General features: G+C 51.1%; 1 protein-coding gene and 1 pseudogene across 1 annotated transcript in view; both read left to right on the top strand.

Moving 5' to 3' along the window:
• Positions 1 to 14,359, top strand: part of LOC139673810 (zinc finger protein 850-like) — a 1,066,517-nt gene that overhangs the window by 564,663 nt on the left and 487,495 nt on the right. The gene's annotated exons all lie outside the window — the stretch shown is intronic.
• Positions 4,055 to 5,091, top strand: LOC139674291 (olfactory receptor 14C36-like; annotated as a pseudogene).

The raw sequence follows: 14,359 nt of genomic DNA, 5'->3' as shown, positions 1-14,359 counted from the left end.
CCTGATAGACAAATAAATCATGGAGGGTCAAGGAAATCTCAGTGGAGAAAAGGACACAAGAATGGGCTGTTTGTGTGCTCTGCCATGTCAGAAGATGCAGAGCTCCAGAGACACCCGGACAATGTGGATCCCTCCAGGAGATGATCTCAGACAGCGGCTCCCAGGCCTCTGCCACTCGCTGGTTGCTCTGGTTTGATGTCACTGGTGGTTACACCCACCCACACACCCACCAGTGTTCTGTACACACACACCAGTCTCACTAGTGTCTGGGCCCCAAGGAACACAAGACCTGATGATTTGTGGCTCCCACTCCAGTGATTGGCACTTGGTTCTCCATCCATAGCCAGAGCACAGAGATCCCTTGACCCAGAAAGTTCTTGACAATGGAGAGATTGAGAAAACAGGACAGGCTGTGGGATCAGTTGCAGGGCAAGGCCAGAGAAAGACACTTAGCAATCACTTGCTTACACATAATTAGCTCTTCCATCATCTTTTTGTCTCTGTTTCCTTATGCTTGTTGCACCATGGACAACAGTGTTCCCCACAACCATTCCAATCCAGTGGGTTTTTTCCTAAATGTCCCATGGCAAGTCTTGCATAGTCCCCAAATGCACTTTCTGGTTTCCCATCATGACTCTCAGACTCTGAGACACAAATGGCCAACCTCAGATCAGGGTCATTCTGGGAAGCTCTGCCATTGACCACTTGGAGAGCCTTTTATGCTGGGATGTTTTAAATCTCTATTAGTTCCCATGTAACCTTTTAGTTTTGAATGATTCTTCTAAAAACCTGAAAATTCATGTCCCTAAAATGGCAGTTCTTTCACATTTATAAAGTTTTGGGGATTAGGTCACATAAAAATGCTGACAAGGTGTCCGTAGGTGTTTGCAGCCCTGTGGAGAAGGAATTGGAGATACAGGAATGAAAGAATGATGAAACAGTTTGGGTTGAAAGAGACCTAAAGGAGCCTCCAGTCCAACTTCCCGCCCATTAACGAGGGAATCCTTCCACCAGTTCAGGCTGTACAAAGTTCCTCACCTTGGACACCTCCAGGGATGAGGTTTCCACTTAGTGGGCAACCTGCTCCAGGTTCCTGCTCCCTAAATCAGAAAATATTTCTTCCTGACATCCAATGTAAATCTCCCCTTGCTGAGTTGCAGTTACTGTGCCTTGTTCTGCCAATACAACCTTTGGCAAAGTGTGTCAGTCTGTCTTTCCTGGACAAGGGGCACTGCATTTTCATGGCTAAACACCTTGGAGAGGGACCAGAGAGGGCCCATGAAGGCATTTGGAGGTCTCAAGCACATGACCAATATATAAGGTCTGAAAGCCCTGGGCTCAGTGGTGTGGAGACTGAGTAGAGCACAGGAGAACGCTGAGAGTGCTTGAAGTGCTCTCCCCTAGAGATGGTGGAGCTTCTCTTTGTAGTGAGAAACAGCATGAGAAAGAAATAATGTCACCAAGGGCAGCTGTAGAGGACCAGATTGGACATGAGGAGAAAGGAATTTCCCTCCAAGAGCAGTGCTTTGGTGCAACACAACACCAAGAAGTCTGAATTAGCCCATGGCTTTGTCTGTCAAGAAGAGCCAGGGAGGAGGGAGAGACATCAGTGCAGGAAAGTTCCAGAGTGACAATGAATCCATTGTATCAATAAGACTCTGCAGTGTCACACTGGGCCGTTCATTCCATGAGGTTCCACAGTGTCCCAGTGGTGGTGTCAGAGATGGTGGAGCTTTTCTTTTTGTAGTCAGATATAGAATGAGAAAGAAATAATGTCACCAATGGCATCTGGGAAGGTCTATACTGGACATATGCAGAAAGGAGTTTCCCTCCAAGACAAGTGCTCTGATACAAAGCATCACCAAGAAGGGGTCTGGATCAGCCCAAGGCTTTGTGTGCCAAGGCAGAGCCAGGGAGGAGGGAGAGATGTCAGTGCAGGAAGGGGCCAGCGAGGTGGGGCAGCCGGGGGATGCCGACAGCCTGCAGGGAAAGGGGCAGGGCATGGACACCGTAGGACAGCCTGGGCTGGAGAGGAGACAGGGATGTGCAGAAGCTGAAAGGCCCCAAGAGAGCCAACTTGTGCAGGCCTTTGGCCATGGCTGCTGTGTGTGCCCCTGATGGCATGAGGAGACAAGTGAGCCTTGCAGCCCTGGGGCCTCATTGCCTCCTTGTCCCTGCTCAGCAGCCTGGGAGGTGCCAGCCCATTGTCCTGCCCTTGGCATTGCACATCCCACATCCCAGTGCCCCAGGATAAGACGAGAGAATGAGTAAGGGACTGGATATGCCTCTCCAGGGGCTGGGTGTCAGGGCTTGGCCCTTTGGAATAAGGAAACATATAGAGATTTCCTAAGCATGAGAGACACCTTTCTTTGTTTCTTCATAATTGTCACCACTGTCTGCAGTTTTCTGCTCTGCCTGGAATCTGGGGACACTTTCTCAGTCTTGTCTCTTAATTGGACCTATTAGCACTACAAGAAACTTCAGAGTTTCACTCTCACTTAGACTTCTTGAGAAGTTGTTTGAAGTTACTCTGAAGGACTGAGTCTGATGTAAACAACAGAAACCCCCCAGAGGGCCATTAAATGCCCTGGGCTGTTGCTGTGCTGCTGAGCTGGGCCGGGCTCCTGGCACACAGGGAGCTCCTGGCAAGCGGGCAGAGCTGCAGAGAGACAGCTCTGCCCAGGAGCAGCTCCTGTGCACAGCCCAGCAGGGCTCAGGGCACTGCCAGGGCAGCTCAGGGACACCAGCAGGGCACAGACAGAGCTTAAAGGGGCTCAGCATTGGGAGGATGACTCAGAGCTCTTGGAGGAGAAATCTTTGCAGTGCTGGACACGGTGAGTCTGTGGGTGCAGGGCAATGCAGGGGCAGCTCCTGGAGGCATCTCCTAAAGCTGGCACAGCCCCAGCTGATGGGATGTGTGAGGAGGGGGCTGTTGGGGGACACTTTGGAATAGCTGTGGAGCCTGGGGGTGCAGCCAGGTGTGCCCAGGGCTGTGGTGCAGAGCAGGGTCCTGCAGCCCAGGGTGCTGTGCTGGGGCAGGGACTCTGCTGCCTGCCAGGGTCAGCTCTCAGCCAGCCTGGGGAGCTGCTCACAGGGCTGGGGCAGAAGGGCTGTGGGGAAGGAGCAGCCCCTAGTGGAGAAGAGGAAGGTCCTTCTGTCAAAAGTGAGCTACAGACATGAATGCTCCTTACAACTCCAGATCAATACAGAAAACTTCCCAAGGATATTTTCATGAAATAGAGCATGAGGAGGGATACCTTAAGGATGGGGAATACTCCTTTTCTTTCAGTACCGTCTTCTGGATTGTCAGGGTATTAACTGAGACAGAAATTCATCTCTGAGCCCAGTAGGAGACTCTGAAACCTGTAAGCTTTTGCTTCTAGAGGTGAAGAAACCAGGGTCCATCAGACACGACCACAGAGTGGCTCACAGGGAGCATCAGTGTTGCTTTTCCAGCCTCCTCAGGGTTGTTCAGCATTGCCATCAGAGCCTGTAGAGGCAGAGGTGCCCCTGGGCAGTGGCCTGTGCTGGGAGGGCTCTGCAGGGCAGAGCTGAGCACCCAGGGCTGGGATGGGCTCTGAGAGCACTGCCAGGGCCCAGCCCTGAGCACAGGGAAGCAGCTGCTGGCAGGGACAGCTCCAGGCAGCAGGGCCCTGGGCAGGGAGTGGGGGGAAAGTGCCACTAAGGGATCCCTGGGACAGGGGGCATTCAGGCAGCTCTGGGGGCTCTTCCCTGCAGCTCTGCTGGGCACTGTGTGCTGGGCCATGAAAATGAGGATTTCTCCAGTGGGAAAGAACCTTCACCAGATGTGTGCAGAGATGGAACTTTTGCATTAAATGTGGGTTAAATCTGATGTTCCTTTTGAATGCCAGAGCTGTAATAAAAAATTTGCATATTCCAATGCAGTAGAGGAGCACTGACTCATTGGCAGCGCATTTGGTAATATTTCACACACTTATTTTAGCTAAAAACACACTGTTTTTTCAGAGAGCTCTGCCCTTAATACTCCCTGTATTTTCCTTTTTTGAACAGACCCTGTGCTAAGAAACAACACATGTCCAACAGCAGCCCCATCAGCCAGTTCCTCCTCCTGCCATTGGCAGACACGCGGCAGCTGCAGCTCCTGCACTTGTGGCTCTTCCTGGGCATCTCCCTGGCTGCCCTCCTGGGCAACGGCCTCATCATCAGCGCCGTAGCCTGCGACCACCACCTGCACACCCCCATGCACTTCTTCCTGCTCAACCTGTCCCTCACAGACCTGGGCTCCATCTGCACCACTGTCCCCAAAGCCATGCACAACTCCCTCTGGGACACCACAACCATCTCCTACACGGGATGTGCTGCACAGGTCTTCTTCTTTTCCTTTTTCATTTCAGCAGAATTTTATCTCCTCACCATCATGTGCTACGACCGCTACGTTGCCATCTGCAAACCCCTGCACTACGGGACCCTCCTGGGCAGCAGAGCTTGTGCCCACATGGCAGCAGCTGCCTGGGCCAGTGGCTTTCTCTACTCTCTGCTGCACACAGCCAATACATTTTCCCTGCCCCTGTGCCAGGGCAATGCCCTGGGCCAGTTTTTCTGTGAAATCCCACAGATCCTCAAGCTCTCCTGCTCACATTCCTACCTCAGGGAAGTTGGCTTTATTGTGGTTAGTGTCTTTTTAGGACTTGGTTGTTTCATTTTCATAGTTTTCTCCTATGTGCAGATCTTCAGGGCTGTGCTGAGGATCCCCTCTGAGCAGGGACGGCACAAAGCCTTTTCCACGTGCCTCCCTCACCTGGCTGTGGTCTCCCTGTTTGTCAGCACTGTCATGTTTGCCTACCTGAAGCCTCCCTCCATCTCATCCCCATCCCTCGATCTGGCACTGTCAGTTCTTTATGCAGTGGTTCCTCCAGTACTCAACCCCCTCATCTACAGCCTGAGGAACAAGGAGCTCAAGGACGTCTTGAGAAAAATGATGGCTGGATGCATTTCAGTAGCAAGAACCTGCCAGTTTTCTTCGGTACGGTGTTCAGAATAAAACTCATGCCAGGCTCAGTTTGCTTTCCCAGTTTTTTCTTTGTGGTCAGTGGGGCCTTTTTGCCATAATGTTGTGCTCAATTAAATTGTTTTATTCATCTTGTCATCTAAATCACAGTCTCGTTTATTAATGCAACTCTTTTAATCTTTAATTGAGTAATTGTGCTATCTCTATATTTAAATAAAATAAACTCTCTTGCATTAGCCTTGTGTGTCTGAGGAGATCATTGGAGATCATTGGATTTTTCCTTTCAGGCACCTACTCCTCAGTTCCATGTGTGCAGAGAAGGGCAAAGAGTCCCAGCACAGCAGCACTGCCAGGGAGCACCAGCACTGGGCCTTTGCTGACCTGCTCTCTTTCCACTTGTACACTCTCCTGCAGAGCCCCTGGGCTGGACTAAGGCCTTGGTCCTCTGCCAGCTGGGACACAGACCTGCTGCATGTCCATCCTGGGCTCACAGGCAGGGACAGGCCATGGGCACTGCTGGGACACAGCTGGGCTCCACAACAGCAGCTCCATCAGGAAAGGGCTTCTCCTTAGCTCAAGACATGCAGTCTTAGGGCTTTTTGCAAAGTCACTCTCAAGAACATGCCAAGGGATAGACTCTATAGAGGCTCCTTGTTTCCTTGTTCTTCAGGGGATCATTGTGATGAGATCAGGGTTCCAGTGAGGTCTTCAACAGACTCAGATCTGCTTCAAGTACTACTTGTTCATGGCCAGTGAGCTTGGAGATGGCAAGTCATCATTTTTAACCTCTCAGTGGCTATAGAGAAGGTGACAGAGCTGGCTGCAGGTGAATATTTAAGTGAACCAAGTTGGGAGCTGCCAGGAGAACACAGGGGACCTGCAGGCCCAGTGTGTGCCAGGGATCAGCAATAAATGGAGGTCTGTGAGCACAGACCTGTCCAGGGTCATGTCACCCAGAGATTGTACTCTAAATCCTTCTGTGAAGCAGCAAACAGAGCCCTGTAACTGCAGGGGCTACAGCAGGAAAGAGGGAAACAGATCCAGTGAGTGTTCCGTGTAACCCTCAGTGAACACACTACTGCTACCCATGACAACAATAGCAGTAAGTAAATAAACCCCACATGAGGTGCACAACACCATTGCTCCACTGCTCACCACTCAGTGCCCAATGCCCAGCCCAGCCCAGACACAGATCAGCCCTTCCTGACCAACCCCCATTAACACCCTGAGCACAGCCCTGCATCAAAGGGAACATCCCTTGGGCCAGTTGGGCTCAGCTGTCCTGGCCCTGCTCCCTCCCAGTCCTGTGACCCTCAAGAGATCATTGGAGGCCATGATTGAACAAACCTCTCAGGCACTCGGTGTGGGAAGGAAAACCCAAAGCATCTGGAAAAACCTGCAGTCCCTTGGAGCATTAACAAGCCCCACCAAAGGGCCATTCCTGACAAAGCCTCTCCAGGGACTTGTCCCAGCAGATCCTTGGAGGCAACAACTGCAGGGAGGCAAAGGCTCTGGGCAGCAGCTCAGGTGCTGAGCAAAGCCTGGCTTGGCTGGAGGCAGCAGAAAGGCCCAGCCCTGACCCCCAGTCCGGGGAAGGCACATCCTGTCCCTCACACCTTGCTCAGGGCTCTGCTGGGGGTATTCGCATGAGGGAGGATGCTGAGGGCAGGACAAGAGAAAGAGAATCAGGAGGGGAGGGGGCAGATCAAGAAGCCAATCTTTCAACAAAGAAATTGAAAGGAGCGACACAAATGAAAACAGGAAACCAAAGTTACCTGGTCCCTGAACTCACCAAAACTTTCAAACTTGTGAAAAGAGTTCAGCTGCCAGCCAGGTGAGTGGATTTCCACCTGGCTGCTTCCATGCTGGGATAGTGGGGCTGATAGTGAGCAGTTGCAAGGTCATGAAGCCCAAAAGCTGAGATTCCTTTGCTAGAGATTAGGAAATTGAAAGAGGAATCGGAAAAGAAGGAGAAATTTACAGTCTCTGGAGATGACTCTTCTCAAGCGTGAGGGAAAGAGATCCATTTCAGGAAGATGTTGTGAACTCCCAAGGAAAGTGAAGCTCTGCAAACAAAGGTATCCAGTACTTGAGGGAATTACCTGCGCTGGAAATCATCTATAGTGACCTAAAAAGTGAAAACACCCCTGAAGACTCAGAGGATGTTCCTTGCACGGTGGCCATGAGGAGGTTCAAAGCACTCCTGGATCACGTTCCAACAGCCTGATGGCATTGTATTCCCCACAAAGGGATACACCAGAAGATGGCATCCTCCTGGCTCTGAAATGTAGTAGAAACTCTGGGCACTTCCTCACCCCCACGGCCCAGCAGCTCAGCTCTCAGGGCAGCCCAGGAGATCAGTCCTCTCCTGCCCCAGCCAGAGGAAAAGGGAGTCCCAAGGACAGGCCACGTGGTGATCTCTGGTTCTTTCTCCATGGCCAGAGGGAGCCATGAGGAAATGGGATGGTGAACCCACCTTTGAGCTGGGAGCCCATGGAGGTGAACTGAGAGGGAAGAGAGCTGTGGAGAAGGGGTCAGCCAAGAAGGATGTCCATGGAGTTGCTGCAGGGACACAAGAAGGCAATCAGAAATCTCCCAGGCATAAAAGGACTAAAATCAACTCTTGATCCTGGTAATGGGACTTCTGGTCTGGTATCACAAAGGTCAGACAGTGAATACTCTGGCCAAGAACAGGAATAGAGGGTCCCTGCCTTTGGCCAGGAGGAGGAAAGGGATGACCAGGCACTCTGCACTGTGTGGATTCGATGGCCTGGCACAGCAGATCCACAGAGGTGTAAAGCTTTAGTAGACACTGGTGCCCAGTGCACACTGATGGCAAAAGGGCACAGGAGTGCAGAACCCTCTGGATCTCTGGAGTGGCAGGGGGATGCCAGGAGTTGTGTATGTTAGAGACTGAGGTGAGTTTAGGAGGGGACAAGTGGGAAAAGCCCCCCATTGTGTCTGGCCCAGACTGGCCTTGTTTTCTGGACACTCTGCTCAAGGTGCTCCAGGACACCCATCACAGACCAGCCCCTCTCAAAGACCATTCCCAGCACTGGTTTGTCACCCATCTCTGAGAGGTGGTTTGTTCCTTCACAGAGGGACATCAAGTGACTGGGTCAGAAGTGTAAGAGATCCCAAGTCTTTGTCCCCTCAGGCACAGCATCGTCTGTGCCACCAAGGGCTGTGAGCAGACCTGCTGTGCTGAGGCTCTGGGGCCTCGTGGTCTCCTGGCACAGCCCCAGGAAGGCTGGGCACTGTCACCCCTTGTCCTGCCCTCAGCATCACCCCCCATGCCAGTGCCCCCAGCAGAGCCCTGAGCAAGGTGTGAGGGACAGGATGTGCCTTCCGCGGACTGGGGGTCAGGGCTGGGCCTTTCTGCTGCCTCCAGCCAAGCCAGGCTTTGCTCAGCACCTGAGCTGCTGCCCAGAGCCTTTGCCTCCCTGCAGTCGTGGCCTCCAAGGGTCTGCTGGGACGAGTCCCTGGGGAGGATTCTTCAGGAGTGGCCCTTGGGGGCTCCTTAAAACTCCAAGAGACTGCAGGTTTTTCAAAGTACTTTGAGTTTTCCTTTTGGTTTGGAGTCTCTGAGAGGTTTGTTCAATTAAGGCCTCCAATTATCAGCTCTAACGAGACCCTTGAGATTCTTAGTCAGTATCAACACTCAGTGGGGCTTGTTAATGCTTCAAGGTACTCAAAGATTATTGAAGCATTTCTTTTAACACCCAGTCTGTGAGAGGTTTGTGAAATCACGGCCTGCAATGATCTGCTTTAATTAGTCCCTTGAGAGGCTTTGTCAGTAACAGCCCACAGTGAGGCTTGTTAATGCTTCAAGGAACTCAACATTTATTAAGATACTTTCCCTTTCCTTTTGAAACTGAGTCTATGAGAGGTTTGTTCAATCAAGGCTTCCAATTATCTCCTCCTACCAGTCAGTGAAGAGCCTGTATTGGGAATGGCCCTTAGTGGGACCCATTAGTGCTTTGAGATACGTTGTGATTTTCTTCTGACTTTGACTGGTGGAAAGGTTTGTGCAATCTCCTCTCAGTACCAAATGCACCATGGGGCTTGTTAAGATAAAGCAAGACCTAACAGATCATGGCTCTTTCTGAGTTTGCCCTCTAATCAAGGAGAGTTAATTAAGTAATTTCCCTAATACAGTTTTGAAGAAAGATTTCAAAGAGCTTCTAATAAACGTGCATTTCTATTTTAAATGATATGGATAATTACTTTTCTTTTTAGAGAAGAGGTGATTGCAGCATTCTCTGATTGGTGTTGACCAAGGTTCCCTCCTGAAAAGGTTTGGACTAATTGGAGAGCAATCCCTTGAGGTCTGACAGTGGGGACAACCTTGCTCCACACCTCCCCAGCCCCATCCTGTGTCTCATCAGTCAACTGGGACCTGCTTTGCTCTGGGAACTGACTGAACACAGGCAAGAGGGATTTTTCCTCTCTTTTTGCAGCAATCTAAACCTCCTAAGTTTCATCATTGTAAACAAACACACTCCTCAACTCTGTGCCAGGTCCAAGATGCCACCATTGGGCTTCAACTTCCCAAAGTATAACCATGCATGAAATGTATTAGAGAGAAAAGAAATGAAACAAACACAAATAAAAAGCTGGCAGAAGACAGAATTAGACGAATTACTGAGGGACAGGCAAACTTTTAACTCCCTGAAGCTCAAAGCCCAAAGTTGGTCTTTGAGAGGTGTGTGAGCAACCCAAGAGTGAGGGGAAGGGAAATGCAGAGAGCACTGGCAAGTGCTGCTGTGCAGACAGGCTGCTGGGAAGGGGACTTCAGCCATGGGCAGTTCAGACAGGACAGGTGGGAAGAGGTGAAAGGTGAGGGAGATGAAATGTGCAGCCCAAAGGACAGAATGCTGACAGTGCCAAGAGGGTGGGAGGGCAACAGTTCTGCCCTTGCTGTTAATGCACATCCTGAAAACATCTCAGTGTGATCCCATGGGAGAACAGGGACATTTTATGACAAGTGTTCCATTGTTCCAGCTGATCAGGTCATGCTCAGACTTTTCAACATGTGTCAAATGTCTCAGGATTTCAGGCAGCTCCTCTGTCTGACCATCAGTATCCATGTGGTTCCACAGTGTCCCAAGGTCCCTTTGATTCCATGAGGCTCCAGAGTGTCACACTGGCCCCGTGATTTCATGAGGTTCCACATCTCAAGGTTCCTTCAGTTCCATGAGGTTCCTCTGTATTCACAATATCCTTTTCATTCCATGACATTCCACTGTGTCTTGGGATCCCTTTCCCTTTCCTCTTCCCTCTCCCTTGTCAATTCCCATCCCCACCATTTCCCAATCTTGCCTGCTCCCTTCCTGTTCAGGTTGTCACCTCACCCCTTGTGGCCAACAAGGATGAGGCCAATCTGCCTTCCCCTGTTGCCTGGAATTTCTGGAAAAACTTTCCAAGGCACATTCCCTGGGTAGGGTGGAGAGGAGTTCTTTACTTACAAGGTTTGAGGTGTACAGAGGATGGAAAGCACACAGAGAGATGCACACCCTGCCCCCAGTACCCAGCTTGATGCAACACCAAACAACATCTTGGTCCTCGGAATTGCTTCCCACACACAGCTTGCATTCTCTGAACAGATTCCAGGCCTCATGGAGGGCAAACCCTCCTGCCACACTCTGCCCTCTGACTGTGCTCAACCCTCTCTCTGTCTCCTGCAGTGGCTGTGCAGGGCCCTCTTGCCTCCATGCTAGAAAAGCATCCCCATCCATACCAAAATGCTCATGTGTGTGTTATCGTGGCACACCAGTCAGTATCCAATTGGCCACTGACTTTGGCATTTTCACATGTTGGTGTCTGGGATAGACACCACAGTAACTGGGTATTACATTAAAGCCAGTCAGGGCATTCATTTCAGCTGGGTACAAGCTAAACAAACCTTTGGAAACCATGATGGTACCAATTTATCTCCAAGATTGCAAACAGGATGTGAGGCAGTGCCCATGGGAGAGTCCACAAAACTAATCCTTCAGTTGCAGTGTGGCAAACAAACCACTTGGTGCTTTTTAACACAGGTCTCTTCCTCTGTGAGGCTTCTGTGAGCTCACACACTGTTTGAGTAGATGACTAAATCATTTAGAGACAAATTCAAGGTAGATGAATTCAATCTTACAATCACATGAAATTTTGTGTTGACTCTCAAACTGAATTCAGGGCAGTCTTTTTCACAAGTTGCAGGAATCGGAGAGGAGACAGGAATATTCCCAATGGTGTTCACAAAATGCTGCAAAACTATTGGGAAAAATTATATACAAAATGTGAACACTGCAAATAATCAATATCACAAAACAATACAAGCTTTCAATTCTATTGCTGCATTATCTTCTTCATGAATCAGCTGTAAAAGGAAAACTCAGTTCAGTGTAAGGAGGTTCACAAATAATCAAACTAACAGTCAAAGTCTGGAAAGCAATGAAAGACACCTGAAATACAGTAATTAACAATCACTGTATTGTCTGGTGTTTTGAGAATATTATTAGAATTAGATTAGCCATCCATCCTTTTGGAGTCTTTTCACTTCCCTTCTGGGCTGTTTCAAACTAAACTGACAGTAAAACCCTTAGAAAACAATGGTGCTTGTAACCATGGCAACAAAACCTTCTTTGCCCCCCCCTTTCCTGACTTTGGCAGTAACTTCGCAGGAGAGGGAGGTAACCACAGTGCCCAGGCAGTGGCACAGCCAGCCTGGTTTCTGGGCATTCTGTCACCAGGACTAAAATGGTACCTGATTTGGACTAGAATATGTTCTAGTTGCTCTCTGAGCCTTAAGACAGAAAATGCAGGAATGTAGCTCAGGGCTGAGAAGCTGCCAGTTCCTACTTTAAATGTAAGGAACTCCATAGTTCTATAAAATCTACAGATCCATAAAATCCTAAGGGAACACCCCACTGCTGCTCCTGACAGCAGGACCAGGGCCCTCCCCAACCCCTATGCTGCCCCTGCTCAGACACCTCCAGTGCTGGTTCCCTTGGGGGCCCCTCAGCATCACCCCCACACTGAGCTGCCCTGCTGGGCCCTGCAGAGCTGCCCATGGCAGCAGCTCCTCTGGGATGGCACAGCCCCTCCTCTCCATCCCTGCAGAGCTGCCCATGGCAGCAGCTCCTCTGGGATGGCACAGCCCCTCCTCTCCATCCCTGCAGAGCTGCCCATGGCAGCAGCTCCTCTGGGATGGCACAGCCCCTCCTCTCCATCCCTGCAGAGCTGCCCATGGCAGCAGCTCCTCTGGGATGGCACAGCCCCTCCTCTCCATCCCTGAGCCCTTCACATGGCAGCAGCTCCTCTGGGATGGCACAGCCCACCCTCCCCATCCTCCCCTGGCCCCTGGACACCAAAGAACCAAAGCCCTGACCCCCAGAGTGCAGCCTTGCCCGTGGCAATGGGCCCCCAGGGCTGCCCTGCACAAAGCAGCCCCTCCAGACCCTGCCCAGAGACACAACTGGGGGCACCACACATGATGCTTTTAGGAAACAGCTACAAGCTTTCCTTGGCTCTTGGAAGGGGTCATTGTTTTATTCCAAATATTCAGAGTTACCCCCTTGGGGGCAGCATGTCCAAAAGGCCACTGTTGTGTTCCATTTGGAGGCAGAAATATTTCCCAAAGGAATCCAGGTGGCACAGACGGTGCAGTGGAAGCTGCCAAGTCACCCCAGTGTTCAGCCCTGCCCTGACTGCCACCAGCACTGCCCTTTCTCACACATCTCTGGTGAAGGAAAAGATCTCAGGGTTTAGTTTGTAAACAAGGAACCCTTGAAAAGACCAGTTTAGGACCTGCCAGCAAGGTCATTCAGGAGCAACCAGCACAGGAGTGGGCAGGAACTGTTGGCCAGAGGTCCATCTAAGAGGGGAGGGTGGATATTTTAATTTTATTTGACAATACAGAGGCAATTTCTGGGGTGGCCTCTGGAATTTTATTCTATTTCAAGAGCACCAGCAACAGGGCTGTGTTTGAGTGCTGGCAATGAGGCTTGTATGGCCCTAACTCTCCTTGACTTAGTGCTCAGGGGCTTGTGGGCATTCCAATGTCTGCTGATCACTACAGCTGAGACAGAAACACTGAGTTCACTGTCACAAATACACTGTGGGTGGCTCTGATCAAAAGAGGCAATTGCAATTTTACTGATAAAATTCAGGTGGCAACCAGTAGCCATGAGTAAAAAATGAAAAACTAAATTTATACAGCATAAAGTTTTTAATAACAAAAAGGCATATCTGTTCCAGAAATGCCTTTGTGCACTGCCTGTTTTAGATGGATGCTCCTGTGGTTCCATGGGAGCCCAAAAATGCTGCTCAGCCCATCATTGTCACACCTGCAGCATCAGGGGCTGCAGGAGTAAAGGGGACCCTGCAGGGAGGCTTCAGATCTGTTCCCTAAATCCCGTTCTGAAAGGAGATTGGATGAGGGAGAGCCCAGCAAGTTCTCAGTGAGAGACAGGCAGCTGCCAGCAGGTCCAACCAGCACACTGGAGTTACACCATCTGATCTCTGCTGGGGGTCCCTCTGGGCTCTGACACTGCCCCAGACCCCTCTCCCAGCCCCTTGCTGGCCCAGAGGAGCCACTGCCCGTGCTGGGATGCTCAGGGACCACTGGGCTCTTGCCAGTGGCTTCCCTGCCCAGACAAGCAGGGCTGCCTGAACTTCTCATCCATCAACACCCCAAGTCCTTCTCCTCAGGGCTGCTCTCAATCCGTTCTCCACCCAGCCTGTGTTTGTGCTCCATAATCATGTGACAAACTGCAATGCATGGAAAAAGAACAGACTGTGGCTAAGCCTTATCCTCCCAATCCCCAGAAGCAGAGGAAGGATAAATTCTGAGGAGGTTTTGTGTCAGGGACCAGAGACGTGTCTGGGCCTGTCATGTTTGGTCTGTGGTTGTGCTTGTTGATTTGGTGTGAGAAAACTCTGCAGAGTTTGCCTGTGGAGAGCTCAGGCCTGGAGAAAGAGCCATCAGTGTGAGCTGGAAGTGCTGAGAGCTTGGGCTGTGCCCCAGGGACAATAAAGGGCAGAGCCGTTGTTGTCCCAGAGTCACCCCTTGAGCTGCTGCAGCCTGGGCTGGTGCGATGGGCACGCAGGGGCTGGTGCTGCAGCTGGCAAAGCTGCCCTGCAGAGAGAGGGGACAGGAGGGGTGGGCTGGGCTGGGGGTGAGGAGGCCCAGCTGGGCCTGGTTTGGTGCAGGGCATGGCCTGAAGGGGCAGTGCCTGCCTGCCCTGGCGCCAGTGCCGCTGCACCTGCTGCTCCTGCCCCGCGGGCTGGGGAGATTGCAGGGCTGGGGATGTGCTGTGTGTGTGCCAAGGAACAGGATCCATTGTTCTGGGGAGATTGCAGGGCTGGGGATGTGCTGTGTGT

The sequence above is a fragment of the Pithys albifrons genome, chromosome 7 (assembly GCF_047495875.1).
Source record: "Pithys albifrons albifrons isolate INPA30051 chromosome 7, PitAlb_v1, whole genome shotgun sequence".
Classification (NCBI taxonomy): Eukaryota; Metazoa; Chordata; class Aves; order Passeriformes; family Thamnophilidae; genus Pithys; species Pithys albifrons.
Note: the sequence above shows the minus strand (reverse complement) of the source record. Positions and strands in the feature narration are given on the sequence as shown.